This window comes from Microcaecilia unicolor, chromosome 3 (genome assembly GCF_901765095.1).
Source record: "Microcaecilia unicolor chromosome 3, aMicUni1.1, whole genome shotgun sequence".
NCBI classification, from domain to species: Eukaryota; Metazoa; Chordata; class Amphibia; order Gymnophiona; family Siphonopidae; genus Microcaecilia; species Microcaecilia unicolor.
Genome location: NC_044033.1, coordinates 106,565,128 through 106,587,761, shown reverse-complemented (window position 1 = coordinate 106,587,761; position 22,634 = coordinate 106,565,128).

Below are 22,634 nucleotides of genomic sequence, written 5' to 3'. Positions count from 1 at the left end.
CCTCCCACGCATGCACACTTCACTGCCACACTCATCAGCCTCTGCTAATGTGGTAACTAGGTGGATTTGAGTTTGTGCAAAAAGAGTATGTAAAAACCTTGCACTTTCTGAAAAATGGTATGGATGAATTGATTTTACTGTTCTATCTAGAGATGATGGGTAGCAATCTGCAGAGAGAGCATAGCTCCATGGAAGACATTTTTCCTAAAATATTTAATATATGGAATTCCTTTCCCAGAGAGGGGAATCACTGAATTTTTAAATGTTTTTTTTTTTTTTGCTTTATTTATAGTTGCTTCAGCTACTACTGAAGACTTTAACAACTGGATCTTATTAATTTCTGCAATTGATTGAACTTTGTATTTTATGTCCAACTTCTTGGAAACAGGTTGAACAGTAAGTGGATTCTGCCACATATGGTGTTGCTGGCCTTTGAGGGGCTTCCATATATTTTAGAAAGCCAAAAACATCAGATCTTGGTTCTGTTCCCTAGTGAAGCAAAAAGCAACTTTCTTTGGATATGAAATGTCCTCATACAGAGATTCATTTCTTGGTGATGGAGGAGAAAGGTCAGATTCCTGTAGAGTCCTCTTCTCATTAACTGGAGAGGACTGTTATCAAAAAGATCTAGGAGGCCTTCTACATTGGACTGGAGTGAGTCAAGAGAGGATGGAAGAAGCATATGTGCAGGTTCATTTTCAGACTCCAAGTACCGAACTGCAGATAATAACAAGATATCGGGATCTGAACGAGTGTCTTTCTGCACAAAGCTAAAAGTGTGAGAGGGCTTCCTAGCCTTTACTTATAAAGGAACTTCAGATAGGTTCTAGAAATAACCCTTTACAAAGTCCGCAATCATGTTTTGCAGAAAAGAATGGGCCTGCTCTAGAAGCTGGAGAGAAACCAGAGATTCATCAGCCACTATAACCGGTGTGGAAGGTGTTGGTTGTTGCACAGATGACTGCTGTGATAAAGTCACCTCCAGGATAGTTGGGTTAAGGCAGTTTCAGTCTGAAATACAAGTCCCAGAAGGCATTGCAGGCAAGGAGCCAGAGGGGGAGATGAAGAACCCGGACTGGACTCCTAGCTGCAATCAGGGAAGACATGGGTGTAAACTGGCAGGTTGGGTAGAGTGGCTGCCACTAGGCGGAAAGAGATAGGAAACCCTGTGTGCAGGAGCTCATCATTGGTCTCATTAGTCTAATGCTTAACTCAGCTGGTTTGGGTGTGAGGAAGCTAATGGAAGGAGAATGATTGGTGGTGGTAGCTGAAGCCAGGGATTGATTAGGCAGGTGGGAAGGAGTCCCAGCAGTGGAGTTCAGTTCAGGAGAGAGAAGCAGAAGGAGAGAAGTATTTGCAGGCTGAAAATCCTTGGGCAGGGAGGTCCCTAAAGTACTGAAGCAGGCTGAGATTCCTTGGGTGAGAGGAAGTCCCCAAAAGAATTGAATTCACTGTGAAGCTGATGCAGGGGAAACCCTTGGATAGAAGGAGTCCCTAAAATATTGAACTCTCCTGAAGGTAAAGAGGATAGAAGGTAGTAACTGCTGCTTGATGACTGAACTGTGATGATGAACTGAAAGAACTATGTGTCTTGGGAATTGAATTACTGTTTATTGGCCTAATGGATAAAGAGCCCAGACTGAAGCCTGTAAGCCTGTATTGAATCCTGGTATGTGCTATGCTGCTGTTGGAACTGTGTACTAGAAACCTGCATGGAATAAAAGTCCTTAAGATTGAAGTTACTGGTGGACATCTATTTCTTCATTGTGCTGGGAGCCTGTGGCTGGAGGAGATTGTTCTATCCTTGGCTGCACAAGAGTGGCGCCTGGTTACACTGCATAGAGGTAGGTTGGTCAGAGCTAAACATACCTTTTCAGTGTCAGGAGGCTCGGTGGAAGGCTGTTAGCCCTGCACTGGTGGTGTTGCACAGAGAGTAGGTCTATATGCCTCCTCTTAGTAAGAGTTTCTACACTGGCATGAGTATGCTTTGTCAGTGCTTTGGCCAGGTTTGACAAAAGTAGATTTTCCTCAGGCTTTTGCAAATATTCCAAAATTGGCTGCGTTAGCCAGGAAACCTCAAGGAGTGCTTGGTCCAGGCTGACTGATGTGTGGCAGTCTTCTTGAGTGACTGGACTCTTAAGGTCTGTCCCAGTATGGCAATACTTATGTTATGTTCTTAGGCTTTGAAATGCTCCTGAAGGCAATTCTCACAATCTCTCGGTGCTTGTGGTAACGTTCAAGCATGTTTGAACTCTTTATGATTATGGGCAAGGCTCAAGCATAAGGGTGTTGAAATTCTGGATCTTTCTATTGCATTTTGGGCAAGGTCGAAATCCCAACTTTGGCAACATTTATGTGGTCTTTGTAAATAGCAAAGAACCAATGAAAACAGCACAGAAGAAAACTAGTATTTAAAAGCTTTGTTTTGTGTCCATTCAGCAGAGTGGAAAAAACAAAGCTGGGTAGCTGAGGAAACCATTGTGCACAGGAAGGGCCATGCATGCTCAGACTTCTGAATTAACGTTCTGAGTTTTTAGAAAGCAGTTCCATTCCTGCAGTGCTGGATAATGCTACCCACTTGTGTGTTTGTCGACAGAAAAATATATCTTCAAGGTTCTTCAGTATTTTTACTTGACTGAAAATGTTGCACAGGGAAAAGTAAAGAATCACAGCAGCAGCAATGAATGATACTTAGGACTCCTTTTACAAAGCCAAGCTAGCAATTCCAGCACAGCAAATGTGATGAAGCTCACTCAGTTTCTAGGGCTTTGTCGCATTTGTTGTGCCTAAATTGCTAGTGCGGCTTTGTAAAATGAACCCTTCGTTTTATTCACTGAACTAGCAAAATAAGAACATAAGAATAGCCATACTGAGTCAGACCAATGGTCCATTTAACCCAGTATCTTGATTGTCACTGCTTGGTACTTCCTTCATCAAAATTGGCTCACTTGGAATCTACACGTCACTCTGCTTTCTACTTTCTTGGTCCTAAGCAGAGATCCACATTGCTTTGCCTGAATGTGCCAACGTGTGGGTGTAGTGGATCTCTACTGTTGTGTGGCCTCAGATGCAAAGGTGAAGGTTTATTGATTACCAGTTATATTATTCTGCACCTATATTTTGTGATTTTCAACTGTGTCAGACCCCTGAAGCAGTCGGTTGTTCCGTTGAAATATGATGGGTCAAAAACTTGTGTGGTGCTGAGTAAAGTTGCTTTTTTTGACCTCTGGCTGTGAAGATTTCTTGGCCCACCTCTACTTCTTGGATTTCTTCATATACTAAAGCTATCATATTCCAGTAAATAAATTCAAAATAAAACACTTTTTTCTACCTTTGTTGTCTGGCTATTTTATTTTTCCATCATGTTGGTACCATTTTGTCTCTTCTGCTTTCCTGTGTCTTCTGATAATTCCCTTTCTAGTGGTTGCTGTCCATTTGTCTTTTCTCCTCTTTCTTGTCTTGTTTCATTCCCTCACTACTTTCCTTTTAGCTCTTCCCTTCCTTTTTTTCTTCTCTGCCTCTAGGTCCACTCAAATTTCACCTTTTTTCTCACCTTTCTCCTTCTTTTTGCTTTTCAGCTACCTAACAACTTTCCATCTCCCTTTCTCATGCTCTAGCTACCCCATTTCCCATCTCACTCCATCCCCAGCCTCCTATTCCCTTCCAATTTTCATCTACTCCTCATTAGAGGGAGAAATCTGCAGAAGCGGAAGACTGTAGCTCACACATGTATACAAGTGCTCACAAGAGGGAGTAGTGTAGCCAGCAGGGCTCTTCCAAAAAACAACAGGAGGATGAAGGAGAGAAAATACTTGAAAATACCCAACACGGCACCATGTTTGGGCAAAGTGCCCGCTTCAAGGGTCTTGATACATGGTCAATCTCTTTGAACTAATGTGGATAAAACACATGCTGTATTTCAGGCGATGTCCACAGTCTCTTCCTTGACAGGAGGTTCTTTGGGTTTCTGCTCCTCTTCCTCAGTTTCTTCACCAAGTGCATCCTCTTCATTGGCCTCCTCTTCAGCGTGCTCAAGGTAAGCCTGTGGTCTGTTAATCAAATCTTGTTTGTTTTCTTTGATTTCCAGACCTCGAGCTGAACACTCCTGTTTCAGCTCAACAAGTGCATGCACCATGACACGTCAGCCAAACAGTGCATAGCCAACTCTCGTTGGGGGTAGGCTTTTGAACAACTGTATCAAGACCCCTGAAGCAGGCACTGTGCCGAAACACTGTGCCGTGTCGAGTATGTCCCCTTCTCTCTCATCTCTCCCCACCCCATCCCTGGGCTAACTTACAACAGCTCCAGGGGAGGCCCGTAATCCGGGCATCTCTTCCCCTTGTCCTTATCATGGTCCATCTCCCTCTCTTCCCCTCACCTTCCCAGTGTTCTTTAAAAATAATTTTCTCTTCTCGGGGGGCCCCAGCATGGCAGCCATTCTCACAAGCTACCTGTGGCTGTCGTGAACCTTTCCCTCTGCTGGGATCCACCCAGACAGAAACAGGAAGTTGCATAAGAGGGGGCAGATTGTGGCACAAGGGAAGGTTTGCGACAGCCACAGGCAGCTTGTTAGAATGGCTGCTGCGCCAGGGCCCCTCTGAGAAGAGGAAATGATTTTCAAAGAACACAGAGAAGGTGAGGAGAAGGGAGGAGGAGATGGACTGTGGTGAGGGAAAAGGTAAGAGATGCCCAGACTGTGGTGTCCCATGGAGCTGTGGGGTCCAAGGCAGCTGCCCTGTTTGCCCCTCCCTAACGACGGCCCTACATATAATTGCTGTTACACAATAGGTGCACTAATTACTTATTTTTTACACCTAAAACTGGCACCCAGTTATAGAACTGCCCCATACTGTCAACATTAGAACACATATCTGTGTAATTGCACAACAACTGAAACCCTTAAAGAAATAACAGAGACAAAGGTGAATATTGCTATTATAGACTCCACTCATCCTGCCCAAGGACTTTATGAGGTTATCGATAATTTACAAAGGTAGTTTCAGAGAGAAAAAACATCTTACTATACTGGATTGGTGAAAGTTTAATTCACAAACACAGAGATCTCCTATTATTTTAATGGATGATCTCACCAGGATCAAAATGCCCAGGATACTCAAATTACCTGGCAGTGAGGAAGTACCTGGCAGGATAGAAGCGCTTCATGTTTTTCAGGATTTAGTTTTGTCTGTTATTTATCAGTCAGTTTGCAATGGTAGAAAGTTTGCATATTATGTTAGCCAGGAAGTTTGTGTTGCCAAAGTCTGAGGTAACCAACAGCTGGATATTATCATCGGCATAAAAGAAATAAATCCCAAAGTTTGAATGAAGGTTGCCAATGGAGACATGTAGATATTTAAAAAAAATGAGTGACCAAGTTGAACCCTGTGGTACTTGAGACCTGGAATGGACACTGTTATAAGCAGGATAGTGGGTTAGATGGACCATTGGTCTGGAGAAGTGGTCAAGTCAGGAAGGAACAAAACCAATCAAATGCTATCCCACCCAAGGCCAAGAAAGAGCGTTTCTGTGAGCAGTGTTGTTCAAAGTACTAGGTCAGTGATGGCGAACCTTTCAGAGACCGAGTGCCCAAACAGCAACCCAAAATCTAATTATTTATCGCAAAGTGCCAACAGGTGCCGGTACTCATTATGGGAGGGGGCCCCATACATGACTCCACCCCTATGATAGCCACACACCCCTTACACCAGCCATGCGCATATAAACAGACATCATTGAAAATATTATACTAGTATAGGAATTTTAAAAAAACATGATTTTTTTTCATTATAAATCATTTCTGTAAGCTGTTACAGCTCCAGTATACCCAGTGCAAACTAAGACAGCAGATGTAAATTCTCAAATTGTACATATTCCAAACACTAAAATGAAAACAAAATGATTTTTTCTACCTTTGTTGTCTGGTGATTTTGTTCCTATTAGTGATCAACCAATGTGAAACGCAAAGTGCCAACAGTGCAATTTAACCTGAATAACCTCCCCCTCCCCTGTCCCCCCCTCCCTCATTCCTATTAGTGATCAACCAATGGGAAACGCCCCAAGCTCCATAGAAACTCTCTTTACGGTCAGTGTTGCCAGGTGGGCGGTTTTACCGCCCAATTGGGCGGTTTTCCGCGACCCGCCGCGGGAAATTTTTGCCCGCGGCGGGTTGCGGTTTTTTGGGCGGCTTTTTGGGTTTCTGTGCGGTTTTTCGGGCGGCTTTTTGCCTTTTTCGGCCGCGGGGGGCGGGGTTAGTGACGTTTTTTGGGCGGGGTTAGTGACGTTTTGGGCGGGCCGATGAGGTGGGAGGCGGGGCCGATGAGGTGGGAGGCGGGGCCGATGACGGGGGAGGCGGGGCCGGTGACGTGGGAGGCAGGGCCGGTGACGGCGGGGGCGGGGCCGGTGACGGCGGGGGGCGGGGGTGATGACGCGGGGGTGGGGGTGTCAGGGGCGGGGTTTGTGTTTGGGCGGGTTTTGGGCTGGTTTTTGGGCTGGATTGGGCTAGAAAAAAATTTTCCACCTGGCAACCCTGTTTACGGTGCCAGCTGCATGCTGCAGCAGTATCTGCAGACAAGAGGAGACGAGGCCACATTATAAAAGGCAACACATTTTGTATCGAAGTGCCATGATTCACCAAAATCATTCCAAAAGTTGCACAAACCAGCAAAATACACACACTACAGGCAAATGGAACAAACCTAACAGGTGACCAAAAAAAAAAAAGTAGGGGCCTCATGAAAGTGTCAAGCACCTATCCAGAATTTCTTTCTGTTAAAGAAAAATGTCAGCAAACTCGGGTAAGACATAGGAGGGGGAAAAAATGTGGTCAGGCTAATATTATGAAAGTCTCTAAGAGAGATCTGACTACCTGGGGATCCTACCTGGGCTCTGTCTGCTGTGCTCTGGCTCGGCAGGGGTGGACTGAGTACAGCACTGCTGCAGCTGAAGAAATAGGTGGGCGCACTGACGTGCTAGTGCACAGGGAGCCGCAGGGGGAGGAAGATGCACGCGATGCCGTGACGGGCTGGACTGGAGAGAAGAGCCTTACAGTGGGCGGAGACAGATGACGCAGTGAGCGGGTACGCTGATGTGTTGGCGCACAGGGAGCCGCAGGGGGAGGAAGATGCACGCGATGCCGTGACGGGCTGGACTGGAGAGAAGAGCCTTACAGTGGGCGGAGACAGATGACGCAGTGAGCGGGCACGCTGATGTGTTGGCGCACAGGGAGCCGCAGGGGGAGGAAGACGTGACGCTGATGCCGTGATGGGCTGGAGTGGAGAGAGGAGCCTTAGTGGGAGGAGACAGATGATGCAGTGAGCGAGGCAGCGAAAAAATCAAGCAATCGCGCGCACCTTTCACTTCCGCCACGGAAGTGAAAGGTGCGCGCGATTGCTTGATTTTTTTTCTAGCAACAAAGGATGAAGTGAAAGTGGCTGGGCGCGCGTGCCAACAGAGAGGGCTCTGTGTGCCCTCTCTGGCACGCATGCTGTAGGTTCGCCATCGCTGTACTAGGTCAAAGTACTTAAATAAAAGTAAAAATACATGTATATTTTAATACTTAAGGTACAGTGAAGAACACATTTAAACATTTGCTTAAGTGAAAATAAAAATGTTATTGCCTTTATATAATAGTTTTTTTTTAATTTATAGAAGTCTTTATTCAACATTGTTAATCAAACACAGACATTACACATCTCTGCATAATACAAATGGAATATATAATTCTACTACCATCCCAGCTCTAATGGAGATTGAGTACCAAACAAGTCAGCTAACAATATAACAATATCATATCCAAAACTTAGTATACTTCAAACATTTTTGGTTTTACATATTAACATTCCCCACCTATTGATCCTAATCCCCTATATAATACTTTTTGAGTAAAAAAGTAAAAGTATCACAACTAAAATCTACAACTAAAACAGATGCAACTGTTGTTAATATTTTTATCCTAACAACTTGTGCTGTTCACTGCCGTTGCCTTGACTGCCTTTCATCTCAAGCTATTCTTGATCCACTTCAATCTGGCTTTCGCCCCCTTCATTCAACTGAAACAGCGCTTGCTAAAGTCTCCAATGACCTGTTCCTGGCCAGATCCAAAGGGCTCTATTCTATCCTCATCTTTCTCGATCTATCTGCTGCTTTTGACACTGTTGATCACAGCCTACTCCTTGATACATTGTCCTCACTTGGATTTCAGGGCTCTGTTCTTTCCTGGTTTTCTTCTTATCTCTCCCAGCGTACCTTTTGTGTATACTCTAGTGGATCCTCCTCTACTTCTATCCCACTGTCAGTTGGTGTACCTCAGGGATCTGTCCTGGGACCTCTTCTTTTCTCCATCTATACTTCTTCCCTTGGTACTCTTGTAACCCTAAGGGGTTTAAAAATTGTAAAATAAAATTTTAAATAGTGGTTTCACAGGGGGGCTAAAAAGGGATCTTTTGGGGGGGGGGTTAAAATTATAACTTCGACGGTACAAGTTCAGAATGGGTTAACTTAATTTTTGATATTTGTTTTAATTTAATTCAGGATTTTAAAAGGGGTTTTCTGAGAGATAATTGTGGGGCGGTCATTAAAAATAATTACATTTAAAAGGTAAAGCCATAGCAAGGCAGGTATGCCAGAGCAGATTTGATTTAGTGAATCTGGTATGTTTTGGTGTAAGTTTGACTTTAAAAATTCAGTAAATAGTTTTTTTCATTAATTCCTATGGGAAAGGAATAAATAAAATGGAGTTTCAGCTGGGTAAGGTAAAATTCCATGATGCAGTGGAAGAAAAATAGGGATCTAAAGAAGCATTTTTATTGGATAAGAGAGGGTCAGGTGTCCAAGTGGAGGGACGGTTGGCTTGGCAAAGGCTGGAAGGACATTTGCTGAGAGGAGTTGAAGCTGCTGGGGTGAGAGAGTGAACAGGGCTGAATGGCAGTGATCAAATAGGGAGAAGTAAGATTAAAATCTATTGAATGAAAGTGTTGGGGGCTGAAAGGAATGTGCGACTTTAATCTAAAGGTAGCATTCTGAAAAAAAAAAAAAGGAAGAGTAACTTATTGCATGGTGTGTGAGGAAGTTACATTGTGTCTTGGTGGAACTTAATTGAAAGGGAAACAGTGACAAACATAGTTTCAGACTTGTTACTGAAACAATTGTGAAAAAAATAGTTACTTTAATTCAGTGTTAGAGGGGAAACTATATGCCTGCTAATATTAAAGAGGATAGGGCATAGATCATATGGGGTTCTGTGAGACGGAATGTTGGGTGAAGTGCTGTTTGTGAAAGGCTGAGTGAGAAACAGTGCAGCAGTGTGATGTCCTGTTAACTCCTGTGAAGACAGGAAAACAAAAGTAAGTGCAGGCCTGGAAGATAAGAAAATTGTAATTAATTTTTTTTAAATAGTTTATTTATTATTTATTTATTTATTGCATTTGTATCCCACATTTTCCCACCTTTTTGCGGGTTCAGTGTGGCTTACAATATGATATAAGTGAAGGAAATACAATTTGTTACAACTTGGTTATGGATTACATTGTGTAGAGTTAAGCGAGACAATCGAAGTAACGTTAAGGAATATAACAATGGAACATAGACATTGAAACCTTGGAAGGGGACAATGGGAGGCTTAAAGGGCAATATTAAGGCATGAAGACATATGGTATACATATTTCTCTGATTGGAGGTATGAATGATGTGAGATTACGGGGATGAGATTGCAGAGTTGGATGTATGATGCATTAGTGAACAGTGAGTATGGACTTTATGTGTTTTGGCTCTTTCCGTATATTTTTTCAAAAAGATGGGTCTTCAATAATTTGCGGAAGGAAGCTTGTTCGTGGATTGTTCTTAAGTTGCGCGGCAGTGTATTCCAAAACTGCGTGCTTCTGTGAGAGAAGGTCGACGCGTGTAGTGTCTTATATTTCAGGCCCTTGCAGTTGGGGAAGTGAAGGTCGAGGAAAGTTCGAGATGATCTTTTGGCGTTCCTGGGTGGTAAATCTATTAGCTCAGACATGTAGGCTGGGGCTTCGCCGTGAATGATTTTGTGAACTAATGTGCATACTTTGAAAGTGATGCGTTCCTTGAGTGGTAGCCAGTGTAGTTTTTCTCTTAATGGCTGTGCACTTTCATATTTTGGTTTTCCGAAGATGAGTCTGGCTGCTGTATTTAGTTGGCTTGCCCACAGTTTTTCTATTGATTAATTTTAAATGTCATATAGAATAATTGATTCTATACAAAGAGGGAGATAGGGTGTTGCCTCCTGTTTTATTTTGTTAAGTGAGGTGTAGGGTGAAGACAAAAAACCTGAGGAGCAGGCTTCCGAGAAGTTTCCTGGGCCCCCACGCAAGAAAGGCTTCGTTCTTCGCTGTCTAACGTGGAGGGGCATAATCGAACGCGAACGCCTATCTCCATGGGCGTCTATGTCCGAAAACGGGTACGTGAAGAGGTGGGACCGTATTTTTGAAAAATTGGACGTTTTTCAGCTGGCGTTTTGTTTTTTTTAGCGATAATGGAAACTAAAAACGCCCAGCTCAAAAACGTCCTAATCCAAGCCATTTGGTCATGGGAGGGGCCACGATTCATAGTACACTCACCCCCCTGATATGCCAGGACACCAACTGGACACCCTAGAGGTCAGTGCGGTGGACTTCAGACAACGCTCCTACATGCATAGCTCCCTTACCACGGTGCTGAGCCCCCAACCCCCCTGCCTCAAAACCCACTACCCACAAATGTACAACACTACCATAGCTCTTAGGGGTGAAGGGGGCACCTACATGTGGGTACAGTGGGTTTTGCAGACCTCCCATTTACCAGCACAAGTGTTACAGGTGGGGGGGATGGATAAAGTGCACTGCGGTACCCACTAAAAGTGCTCCAGGGACCTGCATACACGCAGGCCTCTAGGACTTGTTGCTGCTATATAACATTGGCACACCAGTTGACACATGAAGACTAATCTCTCAGAAAACGTCCTTTATTGGAATAAGCACGCTTACTCACAGTTAACTGCAGATCAGAGGTTGTGCCCCACTGGCAACGAGTCTCCCTGGTACTGAGATGAGCAGTAGGTCAGAGCTGGCAGAATGCTGTACAATGCCCTCTTTCAGCCACATTCAAGGTAAGAACTAAGTTCTGTAGCGTGGCTAACACGTGAAAGGGACATAAAACTGGCTTACAAAAATGGCCACTACCTCATGGACTACCGGAAACAAAACAGGGCACACTCTGACCCAGTAAGCAGGGGGAAAAGCACCATGGGAGTAGAGCCTACCAACTACCAACATCGTGAGCATTTGCCACAAGCTAGTGGAATCACGGAGCCCAATACCCTACACCCACCACAATGCATTGCTGATGTGACTCTGCAGTGCCCTTAACAGAAAAGGTGTCACACTCACCTGAGAGCCACATCAGAACCAGGGAAAGGCTGTCACAGGATAAAACACATTCTGCTGTCATGGAGGTGGGTACGGCATTTGAGGCTGGCATAGAGGCTGGAAAAAAAGTTTGTAAAGTGGGTTTTTTTTGGTGGGAGGGGGTTAGTGACCACTGGGGGAGTCCGGGGAGGTCATCCCCGATTCCCTCCAGTGGTCATCTGGTCAGTTGGGGCACTTTTTTGGGACCTGTTCGTGAAAAAGACGCCCATCTCTCCTCAACTGATAACCACGCCCCAGTTCCGCCTTCACCACGCCTCCAACACGCCCCCGTCAACTTTACCCGTTTCCGCGACGGATTGCAGTTGGAAACGCCCAAAACCGGCTTTCGATTATACCGATTTGGGCACCCATGGGAGAAAGATGCCCATCTCCCGATTTGGGTCGCAATATAGGCGTTTTTCTCTTTCGATTATAAGCTGGATAGTAACATAGTAGATGACGGCAGAAAAAGACCTGCATGGTCCATCCAGTCTGCCCAACAAGACAACTCATATGTGCTACTTTTTGTGTATACCCTACTTTGATTTGTACCTGTGCTCTTCAGGGCACAGACTGTATAAGTCTGCCCAGCACTATCCCCGCCTCCCAACCACCAGCCCTGCCTCCCAACCACCGGCTCTGGCACAGACCATATAAGTCTGCCCAGCACTATCCCCGCTTCCCAACCACCAGCTCCGCCTCCCACCACCGGCTCTGGCACAGACCATATAAGTCTGTCCAGCACTATCCCTGCCTCCCAACCACCAGTCCCGCCTCCCACCACCGGCTCTGGCACAGACCGTATAAGTCTGCCCAGCTGTCTAAGGGACCGAATAAAATCTTCCACAGCAAAGTGATTTTTGATTAACAGGAAAGAGACACTAATCTGATGAGTCATTGGAATCCAAAATCCCGTGCAATGAAGATCCTGTAAGAACACAATTGATTCACAAAGAATCAGGTTTTTTTTTAAAGACAAAGGTTAAAAGTTCAATGAGAATATAATTATAGGTTGTTGCTAAAGAGAAATATACTTATCTGATGCCAGTCAGTTATCCGTTATTGAAATTATCTTGTAAAAACATTGTATGAAAGTAATTCTGTGGATTCCAAGGTGGTATACTTACACACTGATTATTGGGAGAAAGAAGTGGTTTGATGTCACCAGCTGAGAGTAAGAGAAGGAGTAAAAGAGAGCGGAGGGGAGTAGGAGAGGTGTGGCCACAAAGGCGTCGAAGGCGAGAGGTATTTAGGTGGAATGGGGAAGGCAAAATGGAGGGAAGAAAGAGATGGAGATTAAAAGCCAAGAGGGAGGAAGAGGGTAGGAGAGAAGGTGAGGTGATGAAGTCGATGGATGGGCAGTGAGTTCCTATAGCGGAAAGAGGTAGGGGGTGAGGGAAAAGATTAGGAAGGGACAGGGCTAAGAAGAGAATGTGAATAGGGGCCATAAATGACTGAGGTACTTTAGCAACTGGGAAGAAGATTAGATGTAAAGAGAAAAATGCCCCGGATACAGCTGTGGGTACCTCTCAGCTGAGGAAAGGCTTACCAGGGGTTAGGCCGAAGCCAGCATTCCTCCCCCCTGAGGGTCGCCTGATCCTAGCCAAAAGCACCTGGAAACTCTGTGCACTTGGAGCGAGGGCCCTGGGAAGATCGGGGTGGACCTTGAGTCACCCCGGATACAGCTGTGAGGAAATGCAGAAGTCCTCCACAGCACCTGGTGGGAGCGCTGGGCACCTAGAGCGGAGGCCCTGAATGGATCGGAGTGGACCTGGGTGTCACCCCGGAGACGGCTGTAAGGATATGCAAATGAGCTGCAAGTCCTCCACAGCACCTGAAAGGCAGCCGGTGGTAGAGCTGGGCACATCTCAGCTGAGGAAAGGCTTACCAGGGGTTAGGCCGAAGCCAGCATTCCTCCCCCTTGAGGGTAGCCTGATAAATAGAATCTAGCCCCAAATGTGTGGGAACCCTTTAGTCTTAAGGCCAGACAATCAGACTTCTTCTCTAAAGACACTATCAATTCAATGGACAGTCACCCCAATGTAAAATTTTCCATGGGATGACCAGCAGTCTGTTGTATTAGAGACATATGTCTGTTCACCAAGAACTGTAACCAGCTTCAGCTTCAGCTTCGTCTCCACTTCAAAGTGACCCAACTCATCACTTTTCTGTTTGGCTGGAAATCAGTAAACAATTCAACAAACACAGGCAACTCTACTGTTGTCATATGCTATATTCCCTGAACAGCAAAATTTAAAATGAGATGATCCACTGTTTCCACAGCATGGTTTGCAATAGCAAAATCCTGTTCCTGGTTTTACTGTTTCATTTGGTTTACTGTGGAATCGTCATTTACATCTTGCTTCGTCTTTTACTTTTTACTTTTAACTGCAAGCATCACATGTAACTGAGTAAAAGCAGTAAAAATTGCCGAAATGTTACCCTGTACTTCTTTACAACTAAAAATAACAAAACGTTTACTTATGTACAATAGCTAGTTACATTTACTTAGGAGTCCTTTTACTAAGCTGTGGTAAAAAGTGGCCTGCAGTAGTGTGGGCACATATTTTTGGCGCACTCTGGGCCATTTTATACCATAGCTGGGAAAAAAATGTTTTTTTAAATGGGGGCAGTAAATGGCCCTGTGGCCTTGCAGGGTAATCATGCAGCACATGCCAATGCGACCACACTGCCGATTACTGCCGGGAACGCTCCCCTGTGGAAGAAAATAGAAAACTATTTTCTACTGTGGGAACCAGCGCATACCAACTTTGGAATTACCACCAGGCGCCTGCACTACCCCGGCAGTAGTGCTGATTTTGCGTGTGCTACCCACGTGTTAGCACTACCACCGCTTTGTAAAAGGGCCACTTTTAGTTACTATACAACACTTGGTTTTTTTTTAAAGGCTGCTCTTTTTACTACTACTCCAAATTATTATGTACCAGCCACCCACAATTTAGACAGATAAAAGAATAGGAAGGCCAGCGTTTGAGAAAAGCAATTCTTTAATTCTTAACAAGATAAATTTACAATTACAAATGCTAGTTTCTCATGTGGAGAGGAGGGGACACAAACATGTGGTCTGCCTCTACCTCTCCAACGTAATACTCTGATTCAATCGTTTATATACCTTTTGTGTTAAGCACTGCTTCAGCACTTATTTTCATGAGAGATCATTCTGATTTCTGTTCTCACCATATATTTTCCCTTAACTCGCTAAATCACATTCTTCTGTTTATACTAGTTTATTTCCCAAGGCCTGCTTTGCCTGCCCCCTAAGGGTATTATAAATTCCTGAGTTTACACAGGCCCATGTTCTTTAATAAATTACAAGCATCTCAATCTCTAGATTCCAGAGTCGCACTAGCGTGTCAGCCTCTGCCTTTTTTGACCTGTGCTGGCATGCTGACCTGTGCTCATAATCCTACACACTACGTGTATAAGTATTGCCATACTGGGACAGACCAAAGGTCCATCAAGCCCAGCATCCTGCCTCCAACAGTGACCAATCCAGGTCACATGTACCTGGCAAGATCCCCAAAAAGTACAATACATTTTATGCTGCTAATCCTAGAAATAGTGGATTTTCCTGAAGTCTATTTTAATAATGGTCTATGGACTTTTCCTTTAGGAAGCCATCCAAACCTTTTTTAAACCTCAGTAAGCTAACTGCTTTTACTACATTCTGGCATCAAATTCCAGAGTTTAATTACAGTTTGAGTGAAGAAACATTTCTCCGATTGCGTGCCCCCTAGTCCTAGTATTAGTGGAAACAGTAAACAAGCGATTCACGTCTACCTGTTCCACTCCACTCATTATTTTATAGACCTCTATCATATCTTCCCTCAGCTGTCTCTTCTCCAAGCTGAAAAGCCCTAGTCGCTTCAGCCTTTCCTCATAGAGAAGTCGTCCCATCCCCTTTATCATTTTCATTGCCATTCTCTGTACCTTTTCTAATTCTGATATATCTTTTTTGAGATGCAGTGACCAGAATTGAACACAATATTCGAGGTGTGGTCGCACCATGGAGCGATACAAAGGAATTATAACGTCCTCATTTTTGTTTTCTATTCCTTTCACTAGAAGTGAGTTGTTCATACAGGGAAACCCTGAAATGTCACAGGGCCAAGATGATGGCAGTCTGACTTGCCGCTGCTGCACTTGTGACTACCTTTTATTAATAATTGTGCAGGCTGAAAAAAAATTACATCTTAATTTTCAGCCTGCACAATTATTTGCCTTTTTAGCTGCATATCAGCTGGCGGTTCCCTCAACAATTGTGTCTTTAGGAGTCACTAGGGATCTATAGTTGAGTAGATTAGCCTTGATAATTAGCCTATTGTTAATTTCCTTTATTGCCAAATATTTCTTACTAATAATCAATAGTACCCTGTCTCCGTATATTGAGGACTGTTGTAGGTGAAGTTAAAATTAAGATTGCCTTTGAAAGAACATTTTATTTTTGTTTTGTATGTATGTGTGTGTGTGTGTGTGTGTTACAGATTCATGCTATTTTTTGTGCAAGAGTTGTTATTTTGTTATGTTTTGGTATTCTTTGAAATTTGAAAAAAAATTGTTCTGTATGGAAGAATGGGCCAAAATTCCTCAAGGGTGATGTGAGAGACTGATCAACAGTTACAGGAAATGTTTAGTTGAAGTTGTTGCTGTTTAAGGATGTACCACCCATTACTGAATGAAGGGTTCACATATTTATTGCTAAATAAATATAACATATCCCCTTTGTCTGAGGTATTTATTCATTGGGATTATCTTTCAATGCGGTTTTCAGGGTTTAGATTAGGATCTAATTGGGTTTTGAATATTAATTGTGTCAAAATAAAGACCATTCTCAGGGGGCTCATAAACTTTCATTCTGCACTGCAAATTGTTATTTGCTAATATCATAAGTTTGACTTTTCTCAATTTAGTGCCAAAAGAAAATCAAGCAGAAAGTGAGGGAAAATAATGAGCTGCATGTCATGCAAAGGCATGCAAAGATGTTCATTAATAATGCAACAAGTAGCTCAGTCATGAAACAGCCTTGCATGTGGCACTACTCCTGAAAAGTTAGATAACTTTCCTCCAAGAGCATGGCCAGGCTAAGGTGCCTGGACATGCTCCTAAGCAGTGTTGTTTAAAATACTAGGTCAATGTACTTAAGTAAAAGTAAAACTAAATGTATGCTTTTTTTGTTTTTGTTTTTTATTTTATTATTTTTTAAATAACATAACAAAAGAAGCCTTTCTTACAGAAAAATTATGAAGTTCAAGCAGAATAAACAAAAAACCTAATAGTTCATCTTATAGAAAATAATCCACCCTTGAACAACAAAGTCTAAGCCCACTACTAGTTTTCTTTGAATCCAGAAATACTTTCAAATTGTTTAGGGTCCCAGAAAACATAAATGTGCTTATTAAGGGGTCCTTTTACTAAGGTGTGCTGAAAAGTGGCCTGTGCTAGTGTGGGCGCATGTTTTGGACGCGCACAAATCCATTTTTCAGCACACCTGTAAAAAATGCCTTTTGGGGGGTGGGCGAAAATGGATGAGCAGCAAAATGAAAATTGGCATGCATCCATTTTGGGTCTGAGACCTTATCGCCACTCATTCACTTAGCAATAAGATCTCACATGCTAACCAGGTGGTAATGGTCAATGTGCATTCAAATGCCGATTACCGCTGTGCGCCAGAAAATAACATCATTTTCTGGCGCAAGTAGTGAACGCGAGTAAAAAATGAAATTACCACCCAGGCCACATGGTAGCCGGGCGGTAATTCCAAATTGACACACATTGGGCGTGCGTAGGCAGGCACCTACGCAGCTTAGTAAAATGGCTTCTTAGTTTTATCATTCATTTAGCAGGAAAACACAGAAAACACTGACCACCAAGTGCCAGTATTTCCTGACACATAGTAAGGAAATTTCTTTTTTTTTCCAGTGTCTGCTTAGAGACATCTGGAAACATCCAAATTCTTTGGGCAAAAAAAAACTCAACCTGTTTCTTACGGAAAATCAATCTAAGTATTGAGTCTTTATCAGACTCAAATACAAATGTAATAAGGAGAGTAGCTTTTTCTTTAACGTCATCTAAAGATGTCTCCAAAAAAGTTGTTAAATTTAAACTATCTGGGGAGACAGTTCAACTACTCCTTGGGCTCCTTGTTCTTCATTTTTCCTTTTGTAGGGCAAATAAAAGATCTTATGAAATGGTGGTATAGCCTCTTCTATGAACCCAAACTTCTCCCAAAGACACTTCTTAAAAAGTTCTTTAGCTGATATCATAGGGATCACTGGAAAATTGACCACTCTCAAATTCAAAATCCATGTCTTATTCTCCATAACCTCCAGTCTATTACGCTGTGCCACAAGATCTTTAACAAAAGTGTCTCTCTTGGTCTCAGTCTGTTTAATCCTATCTTCCATGTCTTTCTGTTGTGATCCTTGAGCCAGAGTAATAATTTCTAAAGTGCTCACTCAGTCTTCCAATCTCCCCATAGATGCATCTAGGCCATTCACTTTCCCTCTCACAACCTGCTCTTCAGAGAGTTCGATGTTTCAGGGGGCCTCACTGGGCTGGAACGTCGCAATCCTCCAGCATCCCCCATACGAAGCACTAGAATCTAAACATCCTTCGCCATGCCTTGCTCAAGGATTCCTCCATAGCGAAGACTTCTGGGGTCAACCAGCATTACCGCTGGTCTTACACCAACTTCAGGGCACAGACCAAACCCACTACGCCCTTGCTTCAGCCCCTCCAAGGACCTGGTCGGAATCTGGCCAGACAAATGTAGAGAAGGAAAGGAAAAAGACAAGAGGTGAGAGATGAAAAGGAAAAGCCAACCTGCAAAAGAATTTAGGAGAAGACTGAAACATGGAGAGTGGAAAAGATTGGGACTAGCCCAATTACAAAAATAAAATGTTCAGACAACAAAGGTAGAAAGGATAAAATTTATTTTTACTTAATACTTTTTAAGAACTATAATGTGCCTGCTTTGTGAAATGTACTTTTTTTTTCCTACTTCTGTATTTTGTACAGGAGAAAATACATTTCTGTTTCTTTTACCAGTATATGCACTGCATATAAAGTCAGGCTTTCTTGGGGATCTCCATTTCAGTTTTTATCTGCATGTTTTTTTGTGGTTCCCTATTTTGTATCACATGAGAAGGGTCTGTCCATGTTCTGCATGTGCAACTGAGGTGAAGGATTCTGCTAGCATGTAGTGCCTGTGTAGCAGGGGCGTAGCCAGACATCGGAGGAAGGGGGGTCCAGATCCCAAGGTGGGGGGTCACATTTTAACCCGCAGGGGTCAAAAGTGGTGGGGGAGGGGCGGCGGATTAAAATGTGACCCCCCCCACCACTTTTGACCCCTGCTGCAATTTACCTTTGCTGCCTGGGATCCCCAACCCCTGCCAGCCTTAGTCTTCTTCAGCGCCGGTCTCCAGCACGTTCGCTCACTTTGCTGATCTGTGCTGTGAGTCCTGACATCCAGCACATCCTGCACGTTCCTTTAAGTGGGAACGTGCAGGACATCAGGACTCACAGATCAGTGAAGTGAGCGAGCGCGTCGGAGACCGGCGCTGAAAAAGACTAAGGCTGGCGGGGGTTGGGGACCCCCGCCAGCAAAGGTACCTTGTGGTGGCAGGGGAGAGGGTCATAAGTGGAGGGGGCCCGGACTAAATTTGTGGGGGCCCATGCCCCTGTGGCCCCATCTAGCTACGCCCCTACTGTGTAGGAATTAACAATCTAGCTTATTTCAGTTTCCCAGTAGCTGGGTAAATTGGTGCTCTAGGGCCCAGTGTAGAGGTGTGCTGGAATTTCGGGATCCAGTTGTTAAAGTAGGCCCCCTACATGGCTACTTTAACTGGCTCTCAAAATGTGGGCTTGGGCCCCCTCCTGAATTCTCTTTTACTTTGCTGGTGGGGATGTTGAGCTCCACCAGTCATGTAAATAGGCTGCTGCTCCCTGCTTCTAGCTCTGAGCAGCAGGCTGGGATTTCTCATGCAAGCGCGAGAAGTCCCAGCATGCTGCTTAGAGCCAGAAACATGCAGCGGGGAGTGGTGGCAGTTAATTTATTGGCTGGTGGGGCTCAGCATCCCTGCCAGCAAAGGGGTGCCTAGCAAGTCCATATGAGGGGGGGGGGGGGGGGGGGGAGAGAGAGAGAGAGAGGCATGCATTGCCCCCCCCCCCAGTCCACCCCTGGTCCCCCCAAATTGCAGGCCTGACTACGCCCGGAGAGAGAGCCCATTGTTAAAAATTTACCAGCATACCCCTGGCCCAGTTTAATATTTATAGCACTGTCTTTCATAGGTTTTATGGCTGTTACGGTGTGTTAAGTTTTCTGTATAGGTTTTGAGTGGTTTTTTTTGTAGGGTTATTTCATAAAGTGTCTGGACCTGTTTGAAAGCAGACTTTGGGTTTGATGGCCCTAGTTGTCACCTAAAATACAGATGCTCAACACCAGTGGTCTTCACATCTTGTATACAGAGTTATGATGCAAACAAAAAACCCATCTACTTTAAACAACTGGCTGGCAGCGGAAGGAACATATGCTGTTCCTGAGGTGATGATCACAGTTTGAATATTTTTATAAGGAGGATAAAGCACTTAACTGGCTAGAATAGCCACATAAATTGGACTGAATAAAACACAGACCTATTTTCATGTGGTTCATCCTAGCCGGTTAAAGTGCTGAATATCACACTTATCCAGCTATGTTTTATCTGGCTGTGTATGCCTGGATATGCAGTGCTGGTGCCTGGACAAGGCCTGGCATTGAATATTTGGGAATATAGCAACAGCGGTCAGCAAAACACTGATTGCCACTGGTTGAATATTGGGCCCAATACATCCACTGGAGAGGGATTATGTTGCTGATATTGAGAATCAGATTTTTATTTTGTATGGTGAATTCTATGGGGAAATAATCCAGTTCAGCTCTGCACACATTGTTGCATGAGGAAGACTCCTGTGGATGCAGAATATATGCTTGCATTTAACACTGTAACAATCCAGTATCAGGACGGAGTCAGTATTTTTTTTTATATATTAGAGTTCCAGGCAACATAATTTAACTCAATTCTGTTGAGTATAACCAGTGTTGGCAGGTTTTTGGTTTGTTTTGTATAGCTGTGGAATCTAAATTGCATTATTTTTTTCCTTGGGGCAACTGCCTGACAAGTGTTTAGAAAGAGGGGACCTCCTCACCCTTCTTCCTGGTCAGAGTTCTCAGGGGACCCTCTCTTTTCAGTGCCTGGGAAGATGCCACCTCATCCCCTTACCTCAGGCAGCAGTTTGCCATGAGCCACCCCTTGGGGTAAGCGCTGTCAGTGGAGGGGGCCAAGAGGAAAAAAAGATATGCCTGAGGGTTAAGTGTTACCTCTGGGTGAGGAGAGTAGAAAAAAAGTGCTGCCTGTAAGGTCAGGGGGAAGTGCTGCCTGTTGGGGAAGGGGGTTAGTATTTTTTTCTATCCATGTAGCATGGTATGATAAACCGCTAGTAAGGAGGGAGAAAGAGCTGGGATTTGGAGGAGAAAAGGGAGGGTGCTGGTATCAGGGAGAGAGGGAGCGCACACTTTCCCCTTGCTAATTTGTGTGAATGTGAGAGAGGGCATAATGAGAGAAATTTCCCATGGTGCTGGCTCATTTCAGTTAAAAAAGTTATATCTTCACTGGTTTGATATGCTGGCTTCATATTCAGTATTTTACTCTCATGTGTGTGTTTTTTAATAATCATAATGAACAGAAGCATAGTCAGGTTGAAGGTGAGGGGAGCGGAGATCGGACTGCTGACGACACTGGCGCATGATTTAAATGTGACAGATTACGTCAAAAATAGGTGCCGTCATAAGTCCATTTGGGGGAGCAGCTGCTCCCCTGGCTCCTTCCCCCTAGCTATGCCACTGATAATAAACATGTATGAGATGTATGTTTGAAATAAATATGATTAATGTACCAAGCCCCACTTTTTCCCCCACCCCCACCCCAAATGAATCTGTCAAACTACATCCATGGGGAATGAGATCTGCAGCACTGGTTTCATTGAGTACAGTCAGGGACTATAAATACCACACAGCTTTGAGATGTAGCTCAAAACCACCACTGGTCAAAGCATCTCTGTCGTAGAACTGGAAAATTTGGCCACTCTGCATATGAGAACATCAGGGTTTTTTTTTTCTAATCAGGCTATTTTACCTGGACAAATGATTATTTGGACCATTGGAAGCTACCCTCCAGTTACGCTTCTGCAACACCAAGAAATGCTACCTCATTCTACACATTACCTGTATGTATTATACTCTATAATACTTGAACTCCAGAAGGAAGTTATCTTTTGCTCAACACATTTAACAAGGAAAACATTAGTAGTAAATTTGAGTTTGTAAGACCATATTTAACCAGTGGTGTAGCTAGGACTGAATGGGCCCTGGATGGAAAATTTGAGATGGGCGCCCTTGTTCCCAGGATAGTGGGGACCAGGGGAGGGTAGAGGAGGATGGATATTGCCCAAAGTTGACATAATTAATAAATTCATTTTAAAAATGTGTTTTTTTTCTACCTTTGTTGTCTGAGCATCGCTTTGGTCCTAGTGTCTCTCTTTTGCTTTTCTCTGTTTGTTTTCTTCTTAACTCTCTCCAGGGTCTTTTCACATTTCTTCTCTCTCTATGTACAAAATTTGTCTTGTCTTTTTTTTTTTTTTTAATTTATTTTTATTACACTTTCATATTAATACAACTCCAAGAAGAGGTGAAAGGAAATGAGAAAAAAAAACATAATACAGGAAAAATAATAACTAATGTCAAATTAGAACATTAAATGAAATATATAATAATAACTTTCGTCCACAAAGTTTTGGTAATAGGATCCAAGATAAGAGAAATTATATTACCATCAAATTTAATATTTGAGAGAAGGAAAAACAATAAATACTGCTTCCCAGCAATTCTTCTCAAGCCTATCTTTTGCAGTGTGCATCTGTTAGCCAACTGTTACTACTACTTCCTCTCTACGTAACAAAAATTCCTCTAGCTGCTTGGGTTAAAAAAAAATTGTCTTTTCTATGTGTCTCTATCCATCTTGTCAAGCGTCTCCCCTCTGTGTTCTTAGCCCTCCCCATGTGTCCAGTATTGCCCCCTGTGTCCTTGTCTCTATGTTCCCTCCACAGCTAGCATCTCTTCTGTGTCCCTGTCCCTCCCCATGTCCAGCTTCTCCCTTCCCTTTCTCCAGT